Consider the following 15699-nt stretch of genomic DNA (forward strand, 5'->3'; position numbering starts at 1 on the left):
AGTGTAGAAATGCAATTATTGTAGATCAGTAGACCCAGAACATACAGTTTAATGTCCTGTAAGAGTTCCATGTCAATGGCTACAGTAGTTGCTGAAATACATGGAAGGCAAGTCACTAAATTTAACTTTGTCAAACTCCCCTTAAAAGAAAAAGCAAGTTTTAACTTTAGCTTGAATTTCCTGAAACTTAAATTACTTCATGTTCTGATACACTCTGGCAAAAATCTATTAGTTACTGAGCTGAAATTTTGTATACTGCCTTAAAACATGCTTAACTAAAAAGTAGAGTCTTCTTGTGATTTAACTTTGAAAATAAAATGCTTTTTTGAAGGAAAACCCAGCATTCATTTGAAAACCTTTTGATACTCAAACTTAAAATATTTTCTACCACAATTTTTGACAGCATCACCTTGTCTATAGTCTGCTTTAACACATAGTACTGTAAATAACTTACAGAAAAAAAATTCTACTTTCTATTTTGAATAATATGACCTATGATGTATATAAATTATTAATGTGGTTTATTTCACTTACAACCGAAAGTAAAAGTCAAAAAGGGTGACAGATCTGAAGCTGTGGTTCATACAAAAGTATGTTCGCAAGTTATGTCTTAAAAAAGATGGCAAGCATTATATGGGCTTACAAATCTTATTCTTTGGGCAAACTGTTTAGAAAACTGTAAATTTTTTCAACGTTTCCGCTGGTAGTCACGGACAAGTCCCCATAAAGGACAGTTTCAGATGTATCTACCAGTCTGCATCTGGACGCCTTAACCCAAGGCCACTACTTCTACATACACCATGTTTAGGAGAAACACAACACCTTGAATGACTAGAGATAGGTTGTTCATATTCACAGGACATGTACAATAGAATGTTCTGCCGAAATGAGTAGCATATGAAGCATGTCAACCTTAAGGTTCAAGGTCAACATAGAAATTGTGGCTCAACAAGACGTACCAGTAAAATGTGTCTCGGCTTTTGGAGTTACTATAAACCAAAGGCAATGGATCAGTGTGACTTGAGTAGACATAATGGATACCTCGCAGATGTATGCCCAAACCATACTATCCAATCAGTGAGTTTAAAAGAGGACGTATTATTGGCGTAAGGGAATGTGATGCATCTACTGGGGAAACTGCAGCTCTTGTTGGACGAAGTTTTCCAGCAGTGCAACAGGTGAGTGCACAATGGTTTACGGAAGGCCATAGAAGAGGACAAGATGCGTCAAGTCGCAGCGCCCAGACTACCCACAGAGAAGATGGACACCTCATCCATCGAAAAAACGCACATTGGCCTTGAACATTACAGCAAAGAGAGTTGTGAACCAAAGTCAGCCAATAGCACGCTGACTAGGGCGACACCACGACAGGAGTGGCCCCCATATCAAGAGAATGTAAGTGCCCCTTCACCTAGCCATGGCCACAGTGGAAATCGAACCATTATCGAAGCACCTTAGCCATTACTTATGAACTGTTGTGTATACCAAACGACATTGAGAACTTGCATGTCGCCAGTTGCTTGCGACACCTCTTTGTGAAAAAGCAAATTTAAGTAATTTCAATTTGGCTTACTGTAATAAACTCTATTAATAAGATTTGCTTGAATTGTTTTCTAGCTAACTAAGAAAACTGCTTGCTAGGCAAATTACATTAGACAAGTAGGTAGTTTACTACATGGATTCCAATAAAAATCTCATCCCTCGCGGCTACAGAATTTTCTTTTGTGTTTTGCAGGCACCTTAATTCTCGCTTGTGCTTATTTTGCAATGGTGTTGATTTGCTTTAACAGACTCTTATTGTGTGTTTGCTAAGCAGTGCTTTCTGGTGGGCACTGCTGAAAATTTCTTTGGTTTTGTACTCATTTTTCTTGATTGCCTTGTCTGTTTCTTGTATTTGTCCCTTCCGGGCGTGCCCCACTCCACCTATCCTACCACCTGCTAAGTTGCCACGACTGCCAACATTACATGCAACTCAGCCAGTGCAGATGTTTCAGTTCCAGACTCAGCAAATATCTACACTTCTCAACACGGTGCAGCAGCTACTTGAAAACATTGCGCGCCTGATGGAACAAGCAAAATATAAAGCAGTTATATCGTCTTTTCGCCAGTTTCATGAACAAGAAAACGAATGTCTCGAGTGCTTGTAACAGTTCAAAGTCCACGAAATTGCTCACAACATGTCAGGTACTGTGAAATTACTATATTTTTTGTCCACAGTAGGTAGTGGAGTGTTTAAATGTATCCAGAGATTATATCCTAACGCCACACCAAGTGAACTTTCGTATGATCAGGTTGTAGATTCGCTAACTAACTCTTATGAGCAACAAGTGAATATGGTAGCAGCTACGTATCAATCTCTAAATGCATAAAACGGTCCGAAAAAGCTTATACTGAGTGCATAACAGATTTACGGGATATGGCAAGGAAATGCCAATCCAAATGTGCTTGCTCTGCTTTATATTCAGATATTACACTGCGTGATGCGATGATGTACAATGTAACTGATGTCAAACTCAGAAAACAGTCCAATCCATCATTTCAGCAAGTAGTGCAAATACTAGATCAGTATCATTACGGTGCCCTGTCCGCTGATAATGTTAAGCAGCAAGCAATTTGTTTGGTTGGGTCCCTTGTTTGCAACTGGACAATTCGGAAGCAGCAGCTTGCACTCGCCCCACGCCATAAACAACTATCCATGCTGCATAAGCAGCTCGCTACACAGGCAGCTAAACAGGCGTACAGTATTTCGTCATGTCCTACGTGTTATTCAACAAACGCCAAGACTGCCCCTCCCAACAAGCACAGTGCTATGCTTGAGGCAAGGAAAGACATGTAAAATCTGGATGTTTGCAACGGAACAACAAATTCGGTGCACTCACAGAAATCGAGTCACAAGGTCCATGTTGTTAATGCAGTATATTCAAAGCCTGCAACGGGAGTTCTCAAAACTGGCGCACGAACAGTTTCTTCAGTGATATGCCAGTCCAGCAAACTTTTTGCCTCTTTGTAGGACACATGTGAAATTGCAGTTTGGCGTAGGTGCCTCTGTCACTTTGCTGAATGGTCGCACATATGAACTGTTACGCTGCTCATGCCTGTCTAAATTTAGCACGAAATTGACAGCTTCTATTGGACAAGACATTCCCATTCTCAGAAAATGTACTTTCCCTGCAATGTATAGCTCGCATATGTGAACAGTGACTCCTATGGTGCTACAATCACGCGATTTTGAGAACATATTTAGTAATGATTCATTTGATTTATTTGGCTTTAACATTCAGGACATTGTGTTGTCAGTGTCTAGATTCCATGTAAAAGACAGTATAGCTAGCTTGCAGGAAGTATTCCCAGAACTCTTTTTTGTAGGTTTAAACAAGGCTAACAATTTTCTTGCACATGTTATTCTGAAAGACATTGCTAAGTTGAAATTTTGCCAGGCCTTAACACTTCCCATTGCATTATCTAGGCAAAGTGACTTCTGAACTTAAAGAACTGCAAGATAGTGGAGTCGTTGCGCCCATACAAGCTAATCCGTGGGCTGGTCCAATGGTTTTGCTCCCCAAACCTTTGGGTCACATTGGCCTCTGTGTTGACTTCAAGTCTACAGTCAACCTACAAACTGTGATTGATACCTATCCATTGGCATTCCTAGAGTATCACATGGACAGATTAAGCGCTGGTCGGTACTTTTATGAAATTGATACGCGCGACGGTTATCTTCAAATAACGCTCTCATAAAGTGTCAGTAGTAAACACTCATTTGGGCTTGTTTAAATATTTGCTATATCCTTTTGGCAGTGAAACATCCTAGCAGATTAAAACTATGTGCCGGACCGAGACTCGAACTCGGGACCTTTGCCCTTCGCGCGGAAGTGCTCTACCAACAGAGCTACCCAAGCTCTACTCACGCCCCGTCTTCACAGCTTTACTTCTGCCAGTACCTCGCCTTTTGGCAGTGCTTCCGCACCTGCCGTTTTCCAACGGTATTTGAAACAGCTGACTGCTCAAGTGCCAAACTGTTCAAACTATTTGGCCGATATTGCCGTAGCAGGTAGAACACCTGAAGATCATACTGCAAATTTGGCAGCTTTATTTCGTGTGTTACCTGACGCAGGACTAAAGTATAGACTGGACAAGTATGATTTTTTAAAGCTGAGTTGCAATATCTTGGTCATGTCAGAAACAGCCAAGGTGTACATCCTCTTCACTCGCATTCGTTAGCCATACGATACTTGCAAGTTCCTCGCAATATCACAGAATTGCAGTCTGTCTTAGAAAAAATGAACTATTATTTTCGGTTCATACCGAATGCTGCACAAATCGCAGCTCCACTGCATCGCTTGCGTCGCAAAAATGTCCGCTGTGTTTGGACAGATGAGTGCCAAGTGGCTTTTCAAAAACTTAAAGATGCATTATTCAGTGATCGAAGCTTAGTTCACTTTGATCCTGACAAACCAGCTGTATTGCAAGTTAAGGCTTCTTCTTACGGGATTGATGCAGTGCTTTCGCACAGAATTGGTTATGAAGTCAGATCTGTAGCTTTTGCATCAAAGTTTTGTCCATAGCTCAATGTAACTACTCACAATTTGAGAAAGAGGCTTTGGCTGTTGTGAATGGGGTCACCAACTTCCACCACTATTTGTATAGTAGAAAATTATACTTTATAACGGATCACAAGCCTTTGCAGTCCTTGTTTCATCAGAGGAAACCGATTTCTGTACGAACTGCCCAAATATTGCGAAGATTGGCTTTGTTGTTGTCTCAATACGAGTACGAGATTGTGTATCGTCCGACAGCTCAATATGGTAATGCGGACGCAATTTCACGTCTACCGATTGGCCCTGATACAGACTTTGAGGCTTCTGTGGCATCTTGTTGTCACATCGATGGTCAGGATTCTGAATTGCTTCAATTTTTTATACTGACCTATAGGAAAATTTGACAGACCACGGAAGCTTGTAAGTAGGCTGTTTATGTTTTCTTTATGTAAGTAGGCTGTTTATGTTTTCTTTATGTAAGTAGGCTGTTTATTTTTTCTTCATGTAAGTAGGCTGTTTATGTTTTCTTATTGGCAACGTTACGTAGCGCTCTATATGAAAATCACTGGCTGAGCTGTGTGCAGTCTGTGGCTAGTTTGCATTGTTGTCTGCCATTGTAGTGTTGGGCAGCTGGATGTGAACAACGCGTAGCGTTGCACAGTTGGAGGTGAGCCGCCAGCAGTGGTGGATGTGGGGAGAGAAATGGTGGAGTTTTGATATTTGTAAGAATGGATGTTATGAACTGCTATATGTATTATGACTATTAAGGTAATTACAATGTTTGTTCTCTATTAAAATCTTTCTTTTGCTAACTATGCCAAGCCCGCATCTCGTGGTCGTGCGGTAGCGTTCTCGCTTCCCACGCCCGGGTTCCCGGATTCGATTCCCGGCGGGGTCAGGGATTTTCTCTGCCTCGTGATGGCTGGGTGTTGTGTGCTGTCCTTAGGTTAGTTAGGTTTAAGTAGTTCTAAGTTCTAGGGGACTTATGACCACAGCAGTTGAGTCCCATAGTGCTCAGAGCCATTTGAACCATAACTATGCCAACTAGCAAGTTAGTGCCTTCCGTAGTTTGAATCTGTTATTTAGCTGGCAGTAGTGGCGCTCGCTATATTGCAGTAGTTCGAATAACGAAGATTTTTGGTGAGGTAAGTGATTTGTGAAAGGTATAGATTAATGTTAGTCAGGGCCATTCTTTTTAGGGATTTTTGAAAGTCAGATTGCGTTGCGCTAAAAAAATATTGTGTGTCAGTTTAAGTACAGTCGTGGATTATTGTTCTAAGGGGACGTTTCAAGCTGATTTAAATTTGAAAATTTTGCTAACATACATTCGCTCATCTTGGTCTCGCTCATTGCACAGCATGCAGAAATCTGTAGTGCGGTGACATTTTGCACGTTGGCATAGCCTCGCTGTACTGAAAGGAGTGATTCTTGTTCAGAATGACAGTGGAAAGTCACGTGTGTTGTCCCTAAAGTTTTGCAAAATGAAGTGTGGCAGTTACTTCATGACGGACACTGTGGGATTGTTCGTACGAAACAGTTATCGCGTCGACACTGTACTTGGCAGGGTATGGCCACCCAAATAGAACAGATGGAGTCACAGTGTCACACATGTGCGGAAAGTCAGTCCGTTTCGCCATAAAAATTCTCTGCTTGGGGTCAGTCGGAATCATCACAGCAACGTGTGCACATAGAATTTGCGGGACGTTTTTGGAACATTCGTTGATTGGTTGTGGTAGACTCGCATAGCAAGTTTCTGTTTGCTGTGCAAATGAACTCGACAACGTCATATAGCACAATTCAGGTATTTTCCTCTATTTCTTGCCACGAAGGTTTACCTGAAGACATAGTGTCGGATAATGTCCCTCAGTTCACGTCAAATGAATTTGAAACATTCTGTGAACGCAATAGCATACATCATCAGACTAGTGCACACTTACATCCACAGTAAAACGGCGAAGCCAAACATTTTGTCAGAACTTCCAAGCAGCAGATGTCCAAGCTTCGCTCGGCACACACCAGGGACCAAGCATTGCAGCTGTTTCCCGCCTATCGTTCACACCCACGAGATGGAACACCACCGGCGGAACTGCTTCACAGCCTCCGCCATCGGACACTGGTCCACCAGCTCCACTCTTCTGAGCATCGGAAGCCGAAGCAATTCTGCAAGTATCGCTTCGCGCCGGATGAATTTGTCTTTTAGAGGGTTTTTGGCGCAGCAGCAGGTGGGCACGAGGCGAGATAGTGCGTCCACTTGGCGCTTGATGTATCTCCTTTCAGGTCCAGACGGCTTGCAGCGCCGACACCACAATCAACTTTGCCACAGTCATGGGCACGGTGGTCCTTTGTGTCCCTTCCTTCAGATTCACGGATCCTGAGGACAGCGCGGCCACAGCAGCCGCTATCACGACACCGCGGGACGACCCCATGGAGACGAAGCCTTCGTCTCCTCCGCCTCCACTCGTCCTACAGATGGAGCTGGAACCGCCCACACTGCAGCAGCCGACGCCTACCGCATGTGGTTATTGGCCTACGGAGGTGGACGCGTACCATTCTGGTCGTTTTCCGGGGGAAATTTCCGCGAGAGCGAAGTCCGGATGTACGACGGGAAACCTGACGTGCCCTGCAGCCACAGCTTCCAGTCCAGCGCAGTGTCCATGTAGTGGACTGACAAGACAGCCAGTCCACAGTGACGGGTAACCGAAAGGCACGCGTTTACACTCGCCGGCTGGCGTTAGGTCTGAAACAGGATACGTAATGAATGCTATAAAGAAAAGTACGTAGCTGCTGGAATACTTAACTTTAATCCATCATTTGTATACAGCATTCTGGATGATACAAGTGAGACTCTCTCTAGAAATGGTTAATGGTGCGTTGCTTGGTCGTAGCCATGGACTTTGCTGAAGGCTATACTAACTATCTCTCGGCTAATGAGAGAAAGGCTTCGTCAGTGTAGTCGCTAGCAAAGTCGTCGTACAACTGGGGCGAGTGCTAGTACGTCTCTCTAGACCTGCCGTGTGGTGGCGCTCGGTCTGCGATCACTGACAGTGGCGACACGCGGGTCCGACATGTACTAATGGACCGCGGCCGATTTAAAGCTACCACCTAGCAAGTGTGGTGTCTGGCGGTGACACCACAGTCCACTCTCCAGCAAGGGTGGAATGTTCCGGCGTAACATCAAGCGCCAGTACGTCGGTCTGGAACGATACAGCAGGAAAGGCTGTGAGACGACGTCAGCCAATAGTGCGCTGACTACTAGGACACCACGGCAGGAGCGTCCCCTACAAGAAGATAATATAAGCGCAGCTTCGCCAGCTGCGGCCGCATTAGAAGACGAGCCATCATCCAAACGCCTTAGCCGTGACTTATGAACTGTTGTGTATACCAAATGACATTGATTGTTTACATGTCGCCCGTTGCTTGAGACACCTCTTTGGGAAAACGCAGTGTTAAGTATTGTATATTTAACTCACTATAGTCAACTCCATTAACAAGATTTGCTTGAATTGTTGTCTAGCTATCCGATAAAGCAACTTCCTAGGCACCCTATATTAGACGAGTGGGTAGGTTACGATAATCTGCATTGCATTGCAATACAGATCTGCGACCTCCTCGGCTCTGGCACAACAGTGGAGAAGTGTAACACTATCAACGGTGACATTCCTGTTCCAGAATGATGGCTGAAGGCTGAAGTTTTATTAGCCGCCAACGGTAGGAGTGGTGTCACAGTGACGTATTCCGACAATACAGGCAGCGCGAACTCAACGTTTTACGTTGTCGGGTGCTGTTGGGTACAACCACAAATCACAGTTGGTGTGTGTCCAGGGCTCTGGGATCAGTGTGTCCTACATGAATGACATCCTGCGACCTGTAGCCATACCCTATCTGCACAACACACCATACGCCATTTTAAGCAAGACACCGCACGACCACATGTTGCTGCATGAAAACGTGCCCTCTTGGTGTCACAGGGAGTGGACCTTTTTCCCTGGCCTGCCGTATCATCAGCATTTTCGCCAAGCGAAAATATGTGGGATATGGTGGGACGACGTGTTCAGCGCTGTTACCCAGTGCCAACCACTATAGACGAACAAACCGCCTATTGGCTTCTGTCTCGGATTCTTCGGCCGACGTTCATCTAATGATTTTTCTGACGTTTCGCCAGCACGAGTGGCTGGCATTGTCAAAGCTTCACCCTCCATTGCCGGTGGTGAACTGGAGGCGAGCTCGCGGCCGCAGGCTATATGTGCCTGGCGCGCCAACGTCCGAGGGCTTCTCCGCGGACATTTCCGGTGCGGTTCTCCTCTTGCTATCTGCGACGGTCGTTCGCTGCAGTACGGGAAGCCAGGATCCGTTTACCTTAAGGCTTTCCTCTTTCTTGTTGAAACTGTTCGCGTGTTTTTGGATTTCTACAGCTTCTCTGAACAAGCGCGTGTGATAGTGCTTCTCTACAGACAGAACTTCCGTGTCGGCGAATTTTATTACGTGGTCGGTCTCATTCAGTGCGTGCTCTGCCACGGCCGATTTCTCCACCTGCCCAAACCTGCAATGTCGCTTATGCTCTTTGATCCTGGTGTTAATGGATCGTCCAGTAATTCCGATATAAACTTTTCCGCATGTGCAAGGTATATGGTATATTCCCGACATTGCAAGTGGGTCTCTTTTCTCCTTCGCCGATCTAAGACACTCTTTGATCTACCTTGTCGGTTTGAAAATCGTCTTTACGCCGTGTTTGCGCAATATACGGCCGATTCTGTCCGTCACTCTGGGAATGTGTGGCAGAAAGGCTGTACCCGACATTTCTTTTTCTGGTTCCTTACTTCGCGGAGTATTTGGCCCTGTTACACTTCTAATGTAATTTGTGGAGTACCCATTGCTCCTCAGAACAGTTTCCAGGTGTTGCATTTCTCGTTTAAGGTGTTGAGGCTCACATATTCGTCCTGCTCTCGTTACGAGCGTACTAATCATGCCACTTTTCTGGCTCGGGTGGTGGTTTGACAGTTTGTGCAGGTATCGGTCCGCGTGTGTCGGTTTTCGATACACGCTGTGTCCCAGGTTTTCGCCGTCCCTTGTGACCAGCACATCTAGAAATGGCAGTTTCTTATCCTTTTCTACTTCCATGGTAAATGTTATGTTGGCATGGAGGCTGTTCAAGTGACTCAGGAATTCACCGAGCTGTTCTTCACCATGGCTCCACGTTGGTGAGCTTTTTCAGAGAAGCTGTAGCAATCGAAAAACACGCGAGCAGTTTCAACAAGAAAGGGGAAAGCCTTAAGGTAAACGGCTCCTGGCTTCCCGTACTGCAGCGAACGACCGTCGCAGGTAGCAAGAGGTGAACCGCACCGGAAATGACCTCGGAGAAGCCCTCGGACGTTGGCGCGCCAGGTACATATAGTCTGCGGCCGCGAGCTCGCCTCCAGTTCACCACCGGCAATGGAGGGTGAAGCTTTGACAATGCCAGCCACTCGTGCTGGCGAAACGTCAGAAAAATCATTAGATGAACGTCGGACGAAGAACCCGAGACTGAAGCCAATAGGCAGTTTGTCAACAAGTGGCCCCGAAAGCCTTAACAATTTTGTACTATAGACGAAATTTGGAACCAGCTGAACGCAGCATGGATGAATATACCACAGGACGGCATTCGCACTTTACACGCTTCTATGCTATCATGCATGGAACATGGAGGACCCTGTGTCTACTACGTCTCGGAACTCATGTTGAACCGAGATGACTGAAATACTATTCACTTGTAAGAGGACCATGACCAACGAATTTATTGCAAGTGCACTGGAGCAAACGTAATTTCGATGGACTGCTCACGCGCTGCCTGCGATATGTATGCTTCAACAGAATCGCAGACCAGAGAGCACTGTCGGCAGCAGTAGGAGTAGTAGCTCGCAGTCGAGCGGTTGGGCCGGTCGTGGAGAGCGGCGGTGGTGCCTGAGCCATGTCGAATATGGTAATACCAAAAATTACTATTCATAGCCGCGCGCATATGTCATTATGTTCGAGTATAATGACTTTTCTGGAGACTAGAAATCTACTCTGTAGGAATCAGCATGGGTTTCGAAAAAGACGGTCATGTGGAACCCAGCTCGTGCTATTCGTCCACGAGACTCAGAGGGCCATAGACACGGGTTCACAGGACAGGAAGATGCCGTGTTTCTTGACTTCCGCAAGGCGTTCGATACAGTTACCCACAGTCGTTTAATGAACAAAGTAAGAGCATATGGACTATCAGACCAATTGTGTGATTGGATTGAGGAGTTCCTAGATAACAGAACGCAGCATGTCATTCTCAATGGAGATAAGTCTTCCGAAGTAAGAGTGATTTCAGGTGTGTCGTAGGACCGTTGTTATTCACAATATACATAAATGACCTTGTGGATGACTTCGGAAGTTCACTGAGGCTTTTTGCGGATGATGCTGTGGTATATCGAGATGTGGTAACAATGGAAAATTGCACGGAAATGCAGGAGGATCTGCAGCGAATTGACGCATGGTGCAGGGAATGGCAATTGAATCTCAATGTAGACAAGTGTAGTGTGCTGCGAATAAACAGAAAGATAGATCCTTTATCATTTAGCTACAAAATAGCAGGTCAGCAACTGGAAGCAGTTAATACCATAAATTATCTGGGAGTACGCATTAGGAGTGATTTAAAATGGAATGATCATATAATGTTGATCGTCGGTAAAGCAGATGCCAGACTGAGATTCATTGGAAGAATCCTAAGGAAATGCAATCTGAAAACAAAGGAAGTAGGGTACAGTACGCTTGTTCGCCCACTGCTTGAATACTGCTCAGCAGTGTGGGTTCCGTACCAGATAGGGTTGATACAAGACATAGAGAAGATCCAACGGAGAGCAGCGCGCTTCGTTACAGGATCATTTAGTAATCGCGAAAGCGTTACGGAGATGATAGATAAACTCCAGTGGAAGACTCTGCAGGAGAGACGCTCAGTAGCTCGGTACGGGCTTTCGTCAAAGTTTCGGGAACATACCTTCACCGAAGAGTCAAGCAGTATATTGCTCCCTCGTACGTATATCTCGCGAAGAGACCATGAGGATAAAATCAGAGAGATTAGAGCCCACACAGAGGCATACCGACAATCCTTCTTTCCACGAACAATACGAGACTGGAATAGAAGGGAGAACCGATAGAGGTACTGAAGGTACTCTCCGCCACACACCGTCAGGTTGATTGCGGAGTATGGATGTAGATGTAGATGTAGATTTGTAACAAGTGATTTTGCACTAGTGTTATATCAAGTCCCATTTAAATGTTTTTTAAAAGTCTTTTAATAATAATCCTTCTTATAAAATCAACTTCTGACAACTATTAATCTGAATTTAAAGATTTTACTAAATCCTCCTATCCATGGTCATCTCGATTAGCGTAAAGAAAAATCAGTTGTTAATTTTTACACATGACAAATCTAGCGGCCAGTATTGCACTGGGATGTACCAGAAAAAATTTTTGTAGGAGCAGATATATACGCGTTATCCGGCGACGTAATTGAGATAGGAATTTTCAGTTTATTCAGCATGAAATTTCAGGGCCATGACGCAGCATTGTTGACGTCTAGATTTACCAGTTTATATTCACAGTCAGTTAATTATTGGAAGGTTATATATGAGTTACAGTTTTGTTGAGAGGTTAGTCACATTTGCCGGCTGCGGTGGCCGTGCGGTTCTGGCGCTGCAGCCCAGAACCGCGGGACTGCTACGGTCGCAGGTTCGAATCCTGCCTCGGGCATGGGTGTGTGTGATGTCATTAGGTTAGTTAGGTTTAAGTAGTTCTAAGTTCTAGGGGACTTATGACCTAAGATGTTGAGTCCCATAGTGCTCAGAACCATTTGAACCATTTTTTTGTTAGTCACATTTTATTATTCCGAGGTTACGGAAGTAAACTGTTGGGAGGTTACCCACTTCTGCAGAACATACTAATGTACATGTCTTTTGAGTATGGACGTCCTATCTCTAGTCGTTCAAGGTGTTCCGTTTTTTTCTGAACATGAGTGTATATATGCACGGTATAGACAATCTCCTGTCAAAACATGTATCATCCGCCGGAAGTATTTATGTAATTTATTTAATGCTTCAGTTGATACTCTGCCCCGGATACGCTGTCGTTTCCCCGAGCATATATTCCTTTATTTCTTTTCAGAGGTGTTCTTGGCAGTAAGGCCTTTGTAATTTTATTAAATTTTCTCTGGGCACCTAACCGTAACCTCTTTGATACAGGCTTTTGTGTGCACGGGGAAAATTCCTAACAAGTCCAGGAGTGCGTCAACACGCATCCTACTGAAAGTACCAGCCAGGCTGAACAGTATTCCTTTACGGATGTGACGCAGTTTGAATTTCGGCGTTTTCGCTTCGCAGTTTCAAGAGTATGTATTTTTATATAGTTCTTAGAAAATGAACTACAAATTGATCATGCTGTAAAATAATTACGACTATATTTATCGCTTTCTTGAAAATGAAAAATGTGGTTTTTCCGTGAGTTCGTTTATATATTCTGATAAAAAAATCAGATATTGATTATATTAATGAAGCAAGCAGATAAAAGTAAACCGTCACACTCATCGAATTTGAGCAGTTATTCCAAAGGTTAAATGTCATAAACCTCAGAAGAGCGCAATTTCAATGTACCTTTACTTGGAAGAAATTAACCACGAATGATGCGACGGTTGTCAGTTCATTTACTTGCCCTTCTCACTCCTTTCTTGAATAACAGTAGGTAAATGCTACAATTCTCAATAATAATAAGAATAGTTTTTTACTTCCGTTACACGGTTAATTAGGAGCGTGTTGTTACTCCAATAGAAAATTATTTTTCAACCACTTCTAAACACTACGAAACTTGAAACTAAAACATTCGTCCTCATAATATTAGCACTATTTTTTATCTTTTATAAATTATAGCAGTGATCTTTGCTTGTCTGCAACAGTTGACAGGTAAAAATGTAATACAGCAACACTGGCATCAACAGCACTAGTGACACTAATAGATTACACACTTAGTATCACAACAGTGAAAAAGACATGGAATTTGTAACATTTTAAGTAACGTATAAAATTTCCTTGCCTCTTTATTTACATGTCTTGTAGTTTGTAAATAAAATACTCCTTTACAATTTCCAGTCACAAAGTAGGAGACAAGAAATTCCGGTTTTCCTCAAGAATGGCATACAAATATTTCCGTGCTTCTCTTCTTCGAATGGAGAAACCGTGTAGTTTAAGGCTGGTATTTTTCGAGGGCTTGATTCGAAACAAATATGTGAGGTTTTGTTTTGCTGTGGGACACTATGACGTGATTAGCATAAGCCAAGACCTCATCTCTCTTGAAGCATCTTTAACGGCGACGTGATTGTGATTTTCGAAAAGGTGAGAACCTCTGGACTTTCTTCCGTGATAGTCCTTGCGATATTGTCTGTGATTATTTCCCACTGCACTACGCTGTCTTCACTATTAATAATAATAATAATAATAATAATAATAATAATAATGGCGTGTGACGAGGGCCTCCCGTCGAATAGACCGCTCGCCCGGTGCAAGTCTCTCGATTTGACGCCTCTTCGGCGACTTGCGCGTCGATGGGGATGAAATGATGATGAGTTGGACAACACAACACCCAGACCCTGAGCGGACAAAATCTCCGACGCAGCTGAGAACCGAACCCGGGCCCTTAGGATTGACAGTCTGCCGCGCTGACCACTCACCTACCGGGAGCAGACGCTGTCTTCACTAAAATGACGCTAGAAGTATCTGGGAAAATATATTTGCTTACAGCCCACGAACAAAACATACCGCCGTAAATTATAAAATACTCTGGCTATGGGCACATCTTTCACTGTCCGAAAAACGTATTTTTCCTTTGTGTTTGCCAGTAAGAATCATTTGTGCAATTAATCGCTTAATCTATGGTATTCCTTTTGCTAAATCCGAACTGACGATCGCTAAGTCCTTTCAGTTCTTTACAGTTTTTTAACCAGTTGCATGGAGATTCGTCTTCCTAAATGGCTGAGCAAAATGATTCGTCGAGATTACTTTGCATTTGTTACGTTTTTGTTACCACAGCGCTAGAACCTTTCCAGATATAAAGTATCCGACACTACACGAAGCATTCATTTCATAAAATCAGGAAATCAGGCACGACCTGGAGTGTTATGTGGTGCAAAGAATCAGCATAAATATTCTAAGTGCCGCCTGAGGAATGCTGCGCAGGCATTATTTCTTGGATAAATGGTATAAGTAGCCCCTGTCCAGGACAAGGTGTGTCCGTCACCATTCCTAAATCTACCTATAGTTCATATTCCTTGTCGTGTACGTCTTAGGGAAATACCATCTGCAGGAGATATTAGGCTGAATCCGTCCAATTACTATTTGTCGCTGAGACGTAACGGTTTATAAACTCAAAGGTGATTTTCTACCTTTCCACTTCCATTAATGTAAATATCTCCCCATGTGTTTAACTGGAATTCAGACTTTTGTGTGACACTGAGTGCTTACAATGTTTTTCAGAGAGATATTATTGCATTCACCTCAGCTGCTCCAGTGGGCTTACTTACAATTTATAATGCATTCGCAATCTTTCTTGTAACATTGCAGGATTGGACAGGGTCAAATCTAATTTTGTTTTTTTCCCTGCCCTACACTGTTGCGAACTAGGCTGTGCACGACGCTTCAGTCCTTCAAGGCCAATTTCTTCAATGACATAGTGTAGTTTGAAATCTCTACTGCCTGTAGCATTACTATGCTAGGCAACCGATGTGGCATTATCATCAGTGGTTGGGAAAACAGCAGAGGCACCCATAGGTTATCAGTGTATACACTGAAGAACCAAAACATGAACACTGACTGGTGGCCTTGTGGACAGTTGAAGCTGCAAGGAAAGTGTGCGAGTGAAGAAGAGACGAAAGGGGGATCATTGTAGTGATGATACGAGTCGCAAAGGGGGAAATCAACTGACGTAAGCGTCTGACAAGTGGTGGATTGCAGTGGTTCAGTGCTTGGGTAAGAGCTTCTCGGAATCGGTGAATCTGGACCGCTGTTCGAGCGATGCTGTCGTGAGTAGAAAGTTGTTGAAGGATGGTGAAACTGTGAATAGGCGACGAAGTGTTCGATATCAATAGATTTGAACAGAAAATGAATATTGGAGA

This window comes from Schistocerca cancellata, chromosome 1 (assembly GCF_023864275.1).
Source record: "Schistocerca cancellata isolate TAMUIC-IGC-003103 chromosome 1, iqSchCanc2.1, whole genome shotgun sequence".
Classification (NCBI taxonomy): domain Eukaryota; kingdom Metazoa; phylum Arthropoda; class Insecta; order Orthoptera; family Acrididae; genus Schistocerca; species Schistocerca cancellata.